Below are 14,703 nucleotides of genomic sequence, written 5' to 3' on the forward strand. Positions count from 1 at the left end.
CACTCTGCAAACTAGCTATTTTCATATGTGAACCTTGATGGTTTAGTACCTAGTCCTTACCCCTATTGTGGGGGAACTAGAGATAAACCTCAACCAGACACACTTGAGGTCGGGGTTCCATCCCAGGGCTGCACAAGACAGGGTGTGGTGGAGCATGTATGTAACCCTAGCACTTTGGAGATCGAGGCAGGAGGATCAGAAGTTCAAGATCACCCTTGGCTGTTTAATGAGTTACAGACCAGCCTGGGATACATGAGACCCTGTCTCAAACAAAACGGAACCCACCTAACAAAGAAAAGAAGAGAGAGAGGGAGGGAGGGAGGGAGGGAGGGAGGGAGGGAGGGAGGGAGGGAGGGAGGGAGGGAGGGAGGGAGAGGAAAGAAAGAAAGAAAGAAAGAAAGAAAGAAAGAAAGAAAGAAAGAAAGAAAGAAAGAAAGAAAGAAAGAAAGAAAGAAAGAAAGAAAAAGAAAGAGCCCTAGGGAGGACTAGCTGGAAGCGGCTTTCTTTTATCTCTGTCTGTAGTAACGCTGGTGAAGGTACCTTCTAGATGCCTGGAGAGCGGGAACTCATTGAATGAATTATTGCTGTTCCTCACCTCAGCGATGCAGCCACAAGAGGGCAAGAGAGCTCTTCTCTGGAAGCTTCCGCTGCTATTCAAGGGGAGTTGGGAAATACTTGTGGGCCCCTCCGGCACAGTGGGAAGAGTGGGTGGTCAGACCAGGGCTGAGTCCAGAACTTAATAAAAGGGGTCCAGGCCACCCAGTCTTGTCCCTAGAGAACCCCGAGAGCAGGCCTTGGTCCTCCATGCAGCTGGCGCCTGACCTCTCAGGCTTCCCATAAAGACAGGACTGAGAGCCTCACCAGAGAGGGAGGGACGCCCCACTTGGCCCTCAGCCTAGGCAAGTACATCTTGTAGGTCACAGGGACGCTCTTAGAAATGCCCAAAGTTTCACACGCCCCTTGGGACTCTAGACTTCGTCTGTCTCCCACAGACATCACAAATGTCAGTATAAGCACCCCATTCCCCCACCCCTGAGAGAACAGAGCCTCTAGGTGGGGAATACATAGGAACAGGTCCTGGGCTTGCTGCCCCCAGCAGCAGTGAGATGCTCTTTTGGAGTAGTCCCCTGTGGTAGCTGGGACGCCACCGTGCAGGGATGGGGGTGGAGGTGGGGACGTGGGACTCCACAGAAAGAGGCTGCCCGCCTGCTGTGCTTAGAGAAGCCCTGCAAGTTGTTACCATGTTGAAGCCATGTGCACAGACATCCAAGAGGAACTATATGAGTGGGCTGAGAGGTATGCAGTCGGGGCCAAATTAGTAGCCACCAGGGGCCAACCACAAGAAGGTAAGGGCAGAGGGGTGGGGAAGGCATCTTAGGAACTTCATTGTAATACTTTCAGAGACCACACCACAGTTATGATGAAGGTCAAAGGTTGAGCTGCTGCCCATGGAAGACAGGGAAGCTTCCCCCAGCCAGTGAAGGGGGCTTGGTGATGGGGGGGACGGACTGGCCACAGACCAAGAGTCCAGATGCTGGGAACCGGTGTCTGGGGGCATAGACACGCACACACCAGCCCTGCTTTTCTGTTTATCAAGCCAGTTACCAGGATCCACGGGTTGAAGTTTGGGGCCTTCGTGTGGAATTCCACCCCCTCACTCATCATAACTCCGGGGTAATAAAATCCTGGCTTTGTCGCTGGAAATGTGCTGGGAGGTGGCTGCTTTGTGAGTCACCAGCCGGGCAGGGAGTTCCGGGTTTTGTATCTATGGCTACAGGCCATGCTCAGAAGGGTTTCTCAAAAGGAGCTTGGGACTGCCTGCCAAGGGAGCCCTCAGAGATGGCCCAGTGTGCTCTGTGGCTGGGGAGGTGCCCGTGAAACCATGCCATCAGATGCCCAAGGTGTGACCATGCATGGGGGTTCCCTTGGAGCGGGGGAGGGGGTCAAAGTGCAGCATGGAATGTAGATCTTATGCTTCAGGGTAGGCCCCCGAGAGCTGGACTATAATTAACAGTTATGCCATGGACCCAGGGGTTCCCCTGCACTTGGGGCTCCCCCTTAGCCTGAAGGCCTCTGCCTCAGCCCAGCTGGAGAAAGCTATGGGACACTGTTCCCCACAGGGGAAATCTAGCCTTCCCGTGGGTAGTCTCCAGGAGCTAGAGGGCTAGAGAACATTTTCCTGGGGAAGCCTGGAGTTGCTCAGGGCTGTGAGAACCCACCCCGCGGGCCTATCTGGGTTCCAAACACGGGCAAATGTCACCAAGTGCGTAAGTTGCTTTATTTAAACAAGCTGGCAGCTGTGTTTGGAGGACCGGCTCAAGGACTGTCTTCTCCCCCTCGATGGCAATGTGGGGAGATGCCGACAGGCAGGCTGGGTGGAGGCCCGGCTTCCTTAGAATGAGGCTTAGCAGAGCTTTTCTGATTCATAAGGAACCCCCAGTTCCACGGTAGCATCACCGTTGCACGCAACCCGGGGGGGGGGGGGGGGGGCTCCATAGCTGGAGGCTACATGCAGGTCTAGCAAAGACTGCAGAGCCTGCAGCGACCTGACAGCCTGAGTTCCTCTCTCTAAAAGATCCAGGGAGGGGGCTGGGCTTTAGAGACGGCTTGAAGACTAGCACCGGGGAACACAAACATAGGAAGACATCCACGTGCCACTGTCCCCAGAGTTCCAGAACCGACACTCAAAACTTTCACGGGCCGGAGCCAACGTAGAAAGCATGCCTGGCTGGGAACTCTGAAGGGCCGGGCTCTGCGTTTGTCCTAGTGTGTAACTAGGATCTCGGTGTCATCTAAGCAACAACCTCCCTACCTCACAGCGCCGAACATGAAACAGGCTGCGGATGGAGAAATGCGGTGTTTGTCTGGTCTGTGGGCAGATGCCGTGGAGCCCTCGGCAGGAGCTGCAGGACTAACACAGCCGTTGCTGGCATTCGCAGGGTGGGGCTCTAAGGACTGGTGTCCAGAGGTGAGCTGTCCACCTGGTTGTGCAACCGCAAGCGTGTCTGTAGTCTGACCCACGGCAGGGGTTGGCTCAGATACCACTCCGTGCCGCATGGAGCTGACTTGACGTCGTCTGCTGATTCTGGACCAGTACAAGTCTAAGCGATGGAAAGGATGGTTATGCCCCTGTGTTCCCTGGATCTCCTAAAAATGGCCAGCTTTGGGCCTTAGCAGGAGCTTTATCCCACCCAGAATGTAGACCTGTGCCTGGTGTGTGTGTGTGTGTGTGTCTTAGAGATTCCCACAGGCCAGAAAATGCCCTTCGTTTACTCTCAGGGCTGTGTGAAGTGGGATTTATGTTCTCCTTCCAAGTACAGCCAGTGTCCCAACATTTATTGGAAAACTTTTGTTTGTTTGTTTCAGATAGTGTCTCATGTATCCCAAGCTGGCCTCCAACTCCTCATGTAGCTGAGGGTGACCTCGAATGTCTGATCCTCCCACCCCTACCTTGAAGTGCTGGGGTTACGGGGACATGCCACCATACCCGGAGATTGAACCCAGGGCTTTGTGCATGCGAGGCAGGCACCCTACCCACTGAGCTGTACCTTTGCTCCCCCACCCCCACAGTGCCTTTGAAGTGTAACAGCGGAGCTGGTAATTGTCTCGGGTTCATTCCCTCTCACGAACCAAGAGTTAAACAACTGGAAAAGACAACAGCAAGTCACAGAGAAGGGAAGAGTAACCGCCTCATACATTCGGCATGGGAGACGCCTAAGGCTGGATGTCTATTAAACAGACCGTGGCTTGGGTGTTTTATAGGACCCATGGGTCCTCCCCTTCCCCCTGTTGGTCCTGTTTAGATACCCACCCCCATGCCTTCCTGATGGTTTTCCTCCAAATGAGTCCTAGGAACAAGAAACCGCCATCTCAGGAAACCCACTTCCACTCCCCTAGTCTACCTGTCTCTTTCCAACGCCACTTTATGGTGCCACCACATGCCGTCTTCAGCACACGGTGGGGTCCCCTGGGCACTTGGTTCTGCGTCTGGCCTCTGTGGTCTCCTGCATGGCGACACAGCAACTGTACAGCAAGTCCCTTCTGCTCTTTAAGCCTTCCCTGCTGACCTCCCACCTCCCCCTCCCGTCTAGAACCAGTCACCGAGTTTCAGAACCTGTCCTCCCAGGAGTTGTTAGGGCTGTGCCGACCCCGGGGGACGACTTGGACGTTGGCTTCGAGATGCTACGGAGTCTTCAGAAGTGGCTCCATCTTGCCCTTAACTTAGGTCTTTGGCATGGTTCTTATTTTCATGCTGGATCTGCCCATGCCATGGTTACGTTGTCTCCATAACAGAGATTATTCCTAGGAGTTAGGCATGTCACACGTAAAACCTCACAACCTGGCACCCCTCTAAGGGTGAAGGTCTGATGACTTTCTTGGCACCCCTGACATTAGACAGAGAGCTTTCCTGTTTCTGTTTTGTTATTGTTATCTCCTTTACTCAACTTTCCCTGATATGTGAAACTACAAAACAAGTTTAATCTTTCCCTGAGTGCTAGGCTGAGCCAGCGGCTCTGGTCCCGGTGTTCAAGAGAATGCGGTTCCTCAGGGCTGAGCTATTGATGCAGCGGCCCAGGGGCCTCGCAAAGGAGGCCTCCGCAGTGAGCCCTCAATGGACACATACATAGTTTGGGTCCAGCATCCGCCTGAGGTTCAGGGGAAAGGAGCAGCCTTTGCTCCCCTTGGTGGTTAGCTGTAGAGCTTTTAGGGCTCAGCCTGCATGGATAATGCCAGATCTTCCAGGGCACATAGTAGAGCTGAGGCTAACACTGGGCTTTGGCCATTTTCTTGGGTCCCCCATCCATAACTAGTGTATTAATCAGGGTTCCTGAGTGGATAAAATATACATATGTAGCTAGAGTTTCCCTGCCTGACCCACAGTCAGGACAAATCTTTGTCACCCACCAGTCCCACAGCCGTTCAGACCCAACCAAGTAAACACAGAGACTTATATTGCTTACAAACTGTGTGGCCGTGGCAGGCTTCTTGCTAACTGTTCTTATAGCTTAAATTAATCCATTTACATAAATCTATACCTTGCCACGTGGCTGGTGGCTTACCAGTGTCTTCACATGCTGCTGGTCATGGCGGTTGTTGGCAGTGTCTCCCTGCCTCAGCCTTCCGCTTCCCAGAATTCTCCTCTCTCCTTGTCCCACCTACTTCCTGCCTAGCCACTGGCCAATCAGTGTTTTATTTGACATACAGACCATCCCACAGCATACATACATACATACATACATATGCATATATAAACATGGCCTTCATACATGCATATATATACACCTGCACATGTGTATAGGAATAAATACATCATCCACCTTATACACAATAAAAATAATTTTAAAAGAAAATGTAAAGTGTTTTATATATATATATACACACACACAAGGGTGTGTGTGTGTGTGTGTGTGTGTGTGTGTGTGTGTGTGTGTGTGTGTGTGTGTTTCTGGCCTCAAAGGGACCTTAGCACAAGATTGTCATCTCCTGTGGGCAATATTTCCTAAGGGCTTAGGACCAAAACGCCAAGTCAAGAAGACAGACTGCCAGTTCACACCACGGTGGAATGTATGTTAAATGTGGAATACTGAAACACCAAGATGGCAGCAGCATGTCAGTGCCCAGGCGGAGCTGACACTACTGTAGGGTGGCCATGCCTCTGTGCTCTCAGGGGCTTTGGGCTGCCACAGAAAGTAGTGAACGCAAAGACTTGGGCCAGAACGTTCTGAAGTTGAGAGGCAAATAGCCAAAGGGGAGAGAAATGAAACCTGGGGCCTCTGCTGCTTTTCTTCCCCTCCTTGCTGCTTTCTCCATCTCCCCATCCCTGTCTGTTCCCCCTCCTGCACACGTGGGCATGCACTGCTCAGGAAGGCGGCCTCATGAGAAGCTGGCAGAAGATCCTTCCATTGACAAAGCAGATGAGCTGCATGGAGTGCAGGAGGCCGAGGATGCTAGACGGGACCATCTAACCAGGCCCTGTTAGCCCAAGCTGGGGCTGGAATCCAGACTTTATACCACCTTGTAGGGTAGAGCTCTGTGCCCAGGTGCCCAGCAGCAGAGTTGGGGACACAGGGCTGTGTGGTCCCCACCCCCTCTCTGAACTACAGCACCAGGTCTGAGTGAGATTTCCCACAGCTGGGGTTCCGGGAGCCACACACAGTTCCCAGGGATGGAATGTCAATTCATCATCTAACCGACGGGCTTCACAAACTGTGGTTTTTCCATCTTAGACTCCAGAAGCCAGAAGATAGGCTTCGAGCTTAGCAAACACCGGGCGGGTGGCTGGGGCTGGCCAGTGCCTGGAGCTGCTCTGCTCCAACACCCCACTGCTCTCCCACTCCCGATACCTCACCCCACCTGGTGCCCTGGGGTCAGGACAGCTGCCCAGCATCCCATCAGTTACGATCAGATCCCATCCTCCCTCATCTGGCCACCTGAGGGCTGGCTCTGGTCCCAGAGAGTCACCCACTACACATCTGCCCCCTTTGAATTCAACTCCCCTGCCTTTTGCTGTTCTCTGTGCCTGCCATGCCCCCCCTTCCCGCACCCCACATCCTTCTCTGCCATCACAGAGGTAGTCCCTTAAGCCACCCCTTACTCAGAAAAAGCATACCAGCTCTTCACAGAAAACTGTCGCCTCATCAGCCCTGGCGACAGTCTCTAAATGCTAGTAGCCTCCTAGCCCAAGAGTATGTGGTCCCCACTGGCCAGCTTGGAGGGAAAGCAGCTGTGGCTTTCGTCAGAGGAAGCAGGCGTGAGGGGAAGGTTCAGCTGGGCCCGGAGCTCTTAAGGCCAGTGGCTTTTCTTTCTCTTCTTGTAAGCCTGGAGCATTCCCCAGATGTCTCCCATCCTGGGGCCTGGCCAGAGGTGGATCAGCTGTTGTCTGCTCAGCACCTGGCACTGGTCCAGCCTCCAGCATCCTGCCTCATGTGGTACAGGAGGGGGTCCTACCCAGCCTGCTGTGCGTCACAAGGGACAAACTGAGGGAAAGGCTTGGGCCTGAGAGGTTGTCCATGTAATCCCCCTGTGGGTGTAATTTGGTTTCCATGCCATTGTATCGGACAGTTTCATCTCTACAGCACTTTGTGTTTCTTCCCACTTCAGGAGACAACCCCACACCTCCACCCCGGGAGCTTGTGTTCAGGGCCTCTGGAGGTCCAGACCTGCGGTCAACCTGGTTTTCACTCATCCTGGGGTTCCCAAGCTCCTGGAAAAGTCTCCAGTTGTTCAGCTTCAGGGACATTGCAGCAGCTAGTGCCTGCAGCCAGGGGAGGCTGGGAGAGGCAGGCTCTCTGTACGTAAAGATGTCCCAGCAGCTGCAGGTGTGTGAGAAGTGGCCACCACACCTGCTATACTCACGGGCTAGGAGACGGCTCTGGTGGCCACCAGCCTTTGATGTGTCCATACACAGGACCAGCCGCTGGGTTCTCATGGGGGCTCAAGTGTGGGGGTCTCAACAGTGTCCAGGTGAGGCCAACTCAGCAGATTTGGAGGCCCTAAGAACTGTGTGGGTGAAGCCGCTTCCACTTGGAGACCATGAAGCCCTGGGGCCCCAGGGAAGGGCCCTACATATGCCCCACTGGGGCAATGCTTAGGGGAGCTATGGGCAGACCTCACCTCCTCTCAGAGACCCCAGGTCTACAGATCCATCGGTGTGCAAGGCCAGCCTGGGAACGCCTCAGACACAAAACACCAATCTGTAAGAGCTGCAGCTTAGGCTGTCTCAGCCTTGGGAGCCCAGCCGGACTGCAGGACAAGGAGTCTTCAGTACTGTCAGCCTTCAGATCCCATGGAGTTGGACCCACTGGGTTCGGGCTCACTGGGGACCTGCAGCCCCTTTCTTCTTTCCTGTTCCTTCCTTTGGGGATAGGACTGTCTGTCTGTCTGTCTGTCCCGGGCCTGTGCCACCGTAATTTATAAGACAAGGATAGTATCTCCGATGTCGCAGCTAGAGGGATCTTCCTCAGGGTGAAGGTACCTTGAGCCTCCTCCATTTCTGGTAATATGGTTCCTTCCATGAGATCTGGCTGACTTTATGTATTTGGTTTGTTGTTGTTGTTGTTGTTTACAACTTTTGGAGACAGGGTTTCTCTGTGTAGCCCTGACTATCCTGGAACTTGCTCGGCAGACCAGGCTGCCCTCCAACTCAGAGATCCACCTGCCTCTTCTTCCCAGGTGCTGGGATCAAAGGTGTGCACCCAACTGACTTGAAAGTTGACTCAGGACCAGTGAAGACACGAGGTTGCAGAGATGGAGTAGATGTGATGCCATTCAAGCCAGCCAGTTGTCTGAAGAACGCCAGCAACCCTTGCCAGGCTGAATTACGTCTCTTCGTTGTGCTCACTGGGGACAGCTCCTGTGACTTCTCTAGACTGCTGTGACCTGGACAGTGCTGAGCAGTCAGGCATCCCCTGCTGGGTCTGTTTCATGATTAATCCCAGATGCTTCGGGTGCTGGCTCACCTGTCAGGCCAGTGTCTGTGACCACCTCTGACTGTGGCTCTTGACTGCCTAGTGAATGTGTTGTCTGCAGAAATCTCTCCCTCTGTGAGGAGCTCTTCCTGTGGGAGTAATGGCTTCTGTGAACCAGGTGGTACACATCCCTCCCCGACAGGGCCTCACCTGTCGCTGAGTTCTGGATAGAAGTGTTGTGCACTGAACTATGGCAGAGTTCAAGAACACACACACTCACCCAGCATATGCCTATAAACTCTTTTTGAGAACACACAGACACATGTACACATAAAGCACACATTTCCCTGTTTGAGAACACACATATGCATGCCTACATCATGGACATAACACATTTCCCTGTTTGAGAACACACATATTTATGCCTACATCATGGACATACACACTTCCCTCTTTGAGAACACATGAATGTACTTCCATCTACAGACTGTCGTGTCTGTTTTATTTTTAAACCAGTGGGGTCCCACTGATGCCTCCAAGCCCTCGGGACTCACTGCCCCACCCGCCTGCCCTCCTTCAGCAGCTGCACCTCTGTCCCCAGCTCCCACAGGTTTGCTGACCTGCTATTGTGTGAGTGTGAAATGCTCCCCCATGGGCTTGAGTTCTGAACTCTTGTTCCCCAGCTGATGACGTTATTTGGGATTGTGGCCTTTAGAAAGTGGAGCCTAGCTGTGGAAGTGGGTCACTGCGGAGGGGGGGGCGGGGTCTTGAGGGCTCTAGCCCTACCTCTCTATGGGCTTAGCCTTCTGCTTCCAAACCCACTGAGATGTGAGGAACAAGCCACCTTGCAAGCTCCTGCCACCCAGGAGGTGGCTGCCTGGTGCCATGCCTTTTCTGCTATGATGGACCTAGCCAAAACAAACCTTTCTTCCCTTAAGTGGTGCCTTCGCCTGTATTTTGTCCTAGCAAGGAAAGGGTAACCAATACATCTGCTCACAGCATCAACGCAACCATCTCAGGGCCCTGGGCTTCTCCCTGGATACAGCATCCCTGCAGGCCACGCTTTTTTTTTCTTCCGATTTCTGGTAGCCTTGCCCACTGGACTCCCTTCCTGACTATGTGGGAAGAAGGAGGGGGACTTTCTCTAAAACCAAGGCCAGGTCTCTCATGGAGAGGGGACACCTTGGGGAGGAGGGGTGAGGGGCAGTATCGGCTGGGTAACAGAGCAGGCTGAAGGACCCTCCTACCTCCCAGGGTCTCAGGGCACCTGCATGGAAAGCCTTTTCTGCACTCAGTGGAACCCAGGCCACCATCCTCAGAGGCCACGAAGGCTCAGGGACCTGCCGCTCTGCGGTTGCTTTCGCTTCCTCCCAGCTCAGGCCTGGGGCTCAGCTCGGCCAGCACTGGCTGCTGTGACCCACTTCTGACTGTTGCCGTGTCTTTGAGCAGTCATTGCAAATTATTCTATTTATGAATATGTTGGCCTGAAAACAGTTCTATGAGGAGAGTGGCCTCCCCGACAGGCCATGTCCCCCGCCCCCAATCATCCAAGACAAAGCTCAGGGGATTGGCAGGATATGCCTCGGGCATTGAGAGAGCAAGCGGGAAAACCCTGTCCTGGGGGGGGGGGCAGCCAGGCAGCCTGACAACCCATCCCCGTTCCTTGGGCTGCAGCTACAGATGCCCATGTATACAAAGGACCATTGTGCTTGCCTATCACGTGCCCTCGAGCCTGGTCTTGGCTGTTCTGAGACATGAGGAAATGTGGGAACCATGTCCCTCAGGCTGCATTTGACATTTGACATTCACTGCAGGGGAAGTGTCTGGGCTGCGTGTTTGGGGCGGGGGGCGCTCACCAGACTAGCCACTGAATTGGGTTTAGGAACAGGCAACCCTCACATGCCAGGAGCCTAAGACTGGCCCTGGTGCCAGAACACACAGTGTTGCCCTTCACTGCCTTCCACTGGGAACAGGCAGGGCTGGCCTTAGGAGGTTGGTGGGTGAAGGAGACAAAAGAAATATGGGCAGAGTTCATGAGCGCGCGCGCGCACACACACACATACACACACACACACACACACACATACACACACATACACACACACACACACACACACACACGCACACACACACACAGACACACACACACACGAGTGTATATATAAACACAAACGAACACACCGGCACACATACCCCAGGAACACACAAGTGCATGCACAAAAATCCCAGGCACATGTGGGAGCACATGCGAACACTTCAGCAACATACAGAAGTGCTGTCTACAGAATTCTGGGATTTGCACATTTGTCTCTGAGAACATTTGCACGCATGCACATGGAAAGCCAGCCCTGCTGAGAGCTGCCATATCAGAGAGGACATAGGCTTGACGTGGACATGACTCGGGGAGCTGCCTGCCCTTCCCCATAGCCACCCTTTTGACCAGCTCAGCTCCTTCTCCCTAAGGAGACGTCTGTAACGGTTTAGAGGCCCCACAAGAGGACAGCCCCACGGCTGCTGCTGAGAACAGCGAGGCGGGCGGGTGGGGGGGGGGGCTGCCCGTGGTTCATCAGTACCATGGACGTCGTGGCCCTGGGAGTGCGTTGTTGGAACTGTACTCCCAAACCACAATTACGCAGCTGAGAGCTGGATCCTGAGTGTTTACAGTGTGCTGAGGCCATGGAAGGAGACCACTGTAAACACTGGAGGATTGCGAAATCACGGTTCCGAGTGGCTGGCTGCAACATGAAGCGGACCTGTGTTCTCAGGGACGGCCTGTAGCAGACCAGCAGGCACGAGCTCTCGGAAGGCAGAGCAGAAGACACCTGCTGGCCCACGGCTCACTGTGGTTGGGAGGCTCAAAGGGATCTTAGGTTCACAGTGAGCAATGGGTGGCTGGTCTCTATTCCCCTATCTCTGATGTCTGTGGGTACTAGCCACTCGGACCTCAGCAGCCCTCTCCAGCTCTCTCTGCGCATGCCGGTGAGGAGAGGAGAGTGCCTCTCTGCTCAGCCATGTGGCCTGAAAGGCACGGACTCTTCATACCTATGGACATTCGCAAAGATCCACTATGGGCTCCCTCTTAGAGAGGGGTCTTTGTAGATGTGGTCAGTGAGGCTCTGTGCTGATGGTACTGTCCAGGCAGGACCTACATGACACCACTGTGTTCCTGTAAAGGAGATGGGAAGAAATCAGACCAAGAAATAGCATAGCCTCAAAGGCAGAGCTTAAAGTGGTGTGACCCCAATATTGGACCCCAGGACCTTCTGGGCTCTGAAAGAGGGGGGTAGATATAACCTGTGACAGCAGAACTCAGGCCTGGCTTGTAGACCAGAGGGAAAAACCTTGGAGACTCCCCTCCACAGCGTGACACTTTCTCATGACAGCCCTGGGGACACTAGACCAACCATTCCTCTTCCTCAAGGCCACTTAGTGGTCAGTGAAGACACTCCCAGTGTGCTGGGCCTCTCAGTGACAGGGATGGAAGGGGCTGGCCCTGGATGAGGACACCACCAGATGCCAGTGAGACACTGGCCTGGGTGATGGCGATTCTCTAAGAACACGTGTGTGCATGTGCATATATCTGCGCACACATGCGCAGTCAGCAACCCATGCACGTGCCTACCTATAGCCATGTGTCCACTGACCTGTGCACACTCACGCAATCCTTCTCCTGTGTGCCCACTGTCAGGAACTCTCTGCCTGCATACAGGTGAAGGAGAGGAAGAGACATTACAGGCTGTAATGATTTGTGTGAACTCTCAACTTGACAGACTCTAGAGCCACCTAGAGACAGGCCTCTGGGCATGCTGGTAGGGGAACTATGTTAATTGGACTGGGAAGGCCTGCCCACTGTGGGTGGCACCACTCCCTGGCTGGGATCCTGGACTTCGTACACAGAGAAAGGGAGCTGAGTACCGGCCGCCGTCACTCTGCTTCCTGGCTGTGGATGCAATGTGGGCAGCTGGTTCTAGCTCCTGATGTCTGCACTCCCACCATGGTGTGTACCCTTGAAGTGTCAGCAGAATTAACCCTTTCTCCCTTTGTTGATTTGTCATGGTATCTTATTGCCACAATGGGGGTGGGAATGCAAACTAAGTCATGGGCCACGTGACGATATGAGCATAAGTGTGCTGGGGGATATCCAGCAGATTGGAGATAGCCAGGTGAGGGAGGGCCGTGCTTAGCCACGTCAGTGTGAGGATGACAGAAATCATCTGGACATCTGAGTTCTGGGTCCTTCCTAAAGTAGAGGAGGAAGAAAACATGTCTTCAGAGCTCAGCGGGTGGCTGCGGGGACAGAGGTTTTCTTCTCACAGCCCACTGACCCCGATTCATAGTTGGGCACCCTGACCTTTCCCAGAGCCAGCAGAGAGATGGGAGACTAAACAACCATGTCCACTTCTCATTTCCCGAAAAAACTCTTTTGGCCAAAATAAATAGATGTCCATCAGCTGCTGGTCTGCTCTGGACGCTGGGTCTTGCTCAGGGCAGGAGGCTCCAATTTCTGGAGGGTGGAGCAAGACAGCTCAAACTCCAGGGAGGCTGATGGCTAGGTCCCCTGGGAAACCCATGCAGCTGGGATGGTTTGCTCCTGAGCCTGGCCAGCAGTAAGATCCAGGTCACTCTAAGAACATTATGCCCATGAGGCTCAAACCCTGAAGCCCAGAAGCTACATGAGGGCATTTGCATCCATCACAGCCTTCATTCCAAGGCTCATTGTCTCTGTCAACTGATCGCCATACAAGCTAGGTGAGCAGGTAGGGCCAAGTTGAGATCCTAGACGCCAGTGTCCAGAGGCAGTCAGGAGCTGTAGCTCACCCTGAAGTATGTGGGAGCAGTGTGCAGGTCTCTGCTCCAGGGACTCTGCATCCAACCAGCCTACAACGGAGACCCCAGCCTTGCTCACTCTGAACCCCAGCCCTACCTCTGCCCTGTGTGATGGCGTTGCGTGAGGTCCTTTTTTGGACTATCGGGGTGGGGCTAGGAAGAACACAGGACTCGTGGCGGAGCCTAGAGGTGACCACACTCAAAACTGTGGGGATGCCAGTCCCCGCCCCCGCCCCCCCCCCCCCCCAGGCATGAAGGATGACTCTATTCAAGTCCTTAGAGATTTGTGGTTACTCACAGCAGAAAGAAATGGGGTGCTGAAGATGACTGAGGAGGCAAGCACCACAGAGGATGTGTCCACTGTGGCTAGAGAGTTGGCAGATAGGTCAGGATACCCAGCCAGAAGCAAGGTCCAGGGGAAGGTTTCACATGTCCACTTGGCAGGCCCCTGGATCTCTGGGAACTGGTTGGATATTACTTTCACCCATGTGTCAGATGTTTGGAAGACGCTTGAATTTGATAGGGTGATGACTTAGGGGCCATTTTCCTCTCCAATACTGTGGACCTCATTCAATCGGGAAGGCTGGGTGGGGTAGGACCGCCATTCCAGTCAATAATACTGGGACAGATGGGCTACACACACACACACACACACACACACACACACACACACACACACACACACACGTCAATCTTAGCTGAAAATTAACTCTATATGGGTTACAGACCTAAATGTAAAATGCAAAACTAATACTCACCTAGACTGTCACACAGTAGAAGTCTCAAGTGGCTTTGGAGCGGTGATGGCTTTTTAGACACAGCCCAGAAGGCATTGCTTCCACCAGGGAGATGGTTGGCCAGGTCTTGTTAACATTAAAAGCTTCTGTTCTGGGGCTGGAGATATGGTTATCGCAGAGGACCTGAGTGTGGTCCCCAGCATCCCTATGATGGATGTGCTCTTTAGTTTTCTGTCAACTCGACACAAGCTAGAGTCATCTCGGAAGAGAGAACCTTGATTGAGAAGATGCCTCCATCAGCTTGACCTGGAGGAAAGTCAATGGGGCATTTTCTTGATTAATGATGGGTGCGGGAGGACCCAGATCACTGTGGCCCCCAGCAGGCAGTCCTGGGGTGTATAAGAAAACAAGCTGAGCAAGCCTTGGGGAACAAGCCAGTAAGCAGCATTCCTCATGGCCTCTGCTTCAGTTCCTGCCCTGAGCTCCAGCCCTGGTCTCTCTAATGATGGAGTGTGACCTGAAAATGTCAGATAGGATTTCCCTATCTTTCCTTTCCTCCAGATTGCTTCTGGTCAGTATTTTATTACAGAAATGGGAAGCAAATTAGAACAGCGGTTCATAACCACTTGTAACTCTGGCTCCAGGGGATCTAGCATCCTCTTCTGGCCTCCAAGGGCAGCCACATGCAGGCATGCATACACAGCCACAGCCACATATACATGTATATAAAT

General features: G+C 53.5%; 1 long non-coding RNA gene across 2 annotated transcripts; it reads right to left on the bottom strand.

Annotated features, from left to right (window-relative positions):
* Window positions 1–2,238: 2,238 nt before the first annotated feature.
* LOC121824705 (uncharacterized) lies at window positions 2,239–5,956 on the bottom strand. Of its 2 annotated transcripts, XR_006066640.2 has the most exons (5): window positions 5,061–5,956; window positions 4,115–4,302; window positions 3,903–4,004; window positions 3,549–3,644; window positions 2,242–3,101 (listed from the first exon to the last, which is right to left on the bottom strand). It is a non-coding gene; the product is annotated as an uncharacterized LOC121824705 (long non-coding RNA). The 2 variants fall into 2 exon arrangements; XR_013046905.1 differs by lacking the exon at window positions 5,061–5,956 and having other exon boundaries at window positions 2,239–3,101; window positions 4,115–4,598.
* Window positions 5,957–14,703: the final 8,747 nt, after the last annotated feature.

This window comes from Peromyscus maniculatus, chromosome 21 (genome assembly GCF_049852395.1).
Source record: "Peromyscus maniculatus bairdii isolate BWxNUB_F1_BW_parent chromosome 21, HU_Pman_BW_mat_3.1, whole genome shotgun sequence".
Classification (NCBI taxonomy): Eukaryota; Metazoa; Chordata; class Mammalia; order Rodentia; family Cricetidae; genus Peromyscus; species Peromyscus maniculatus.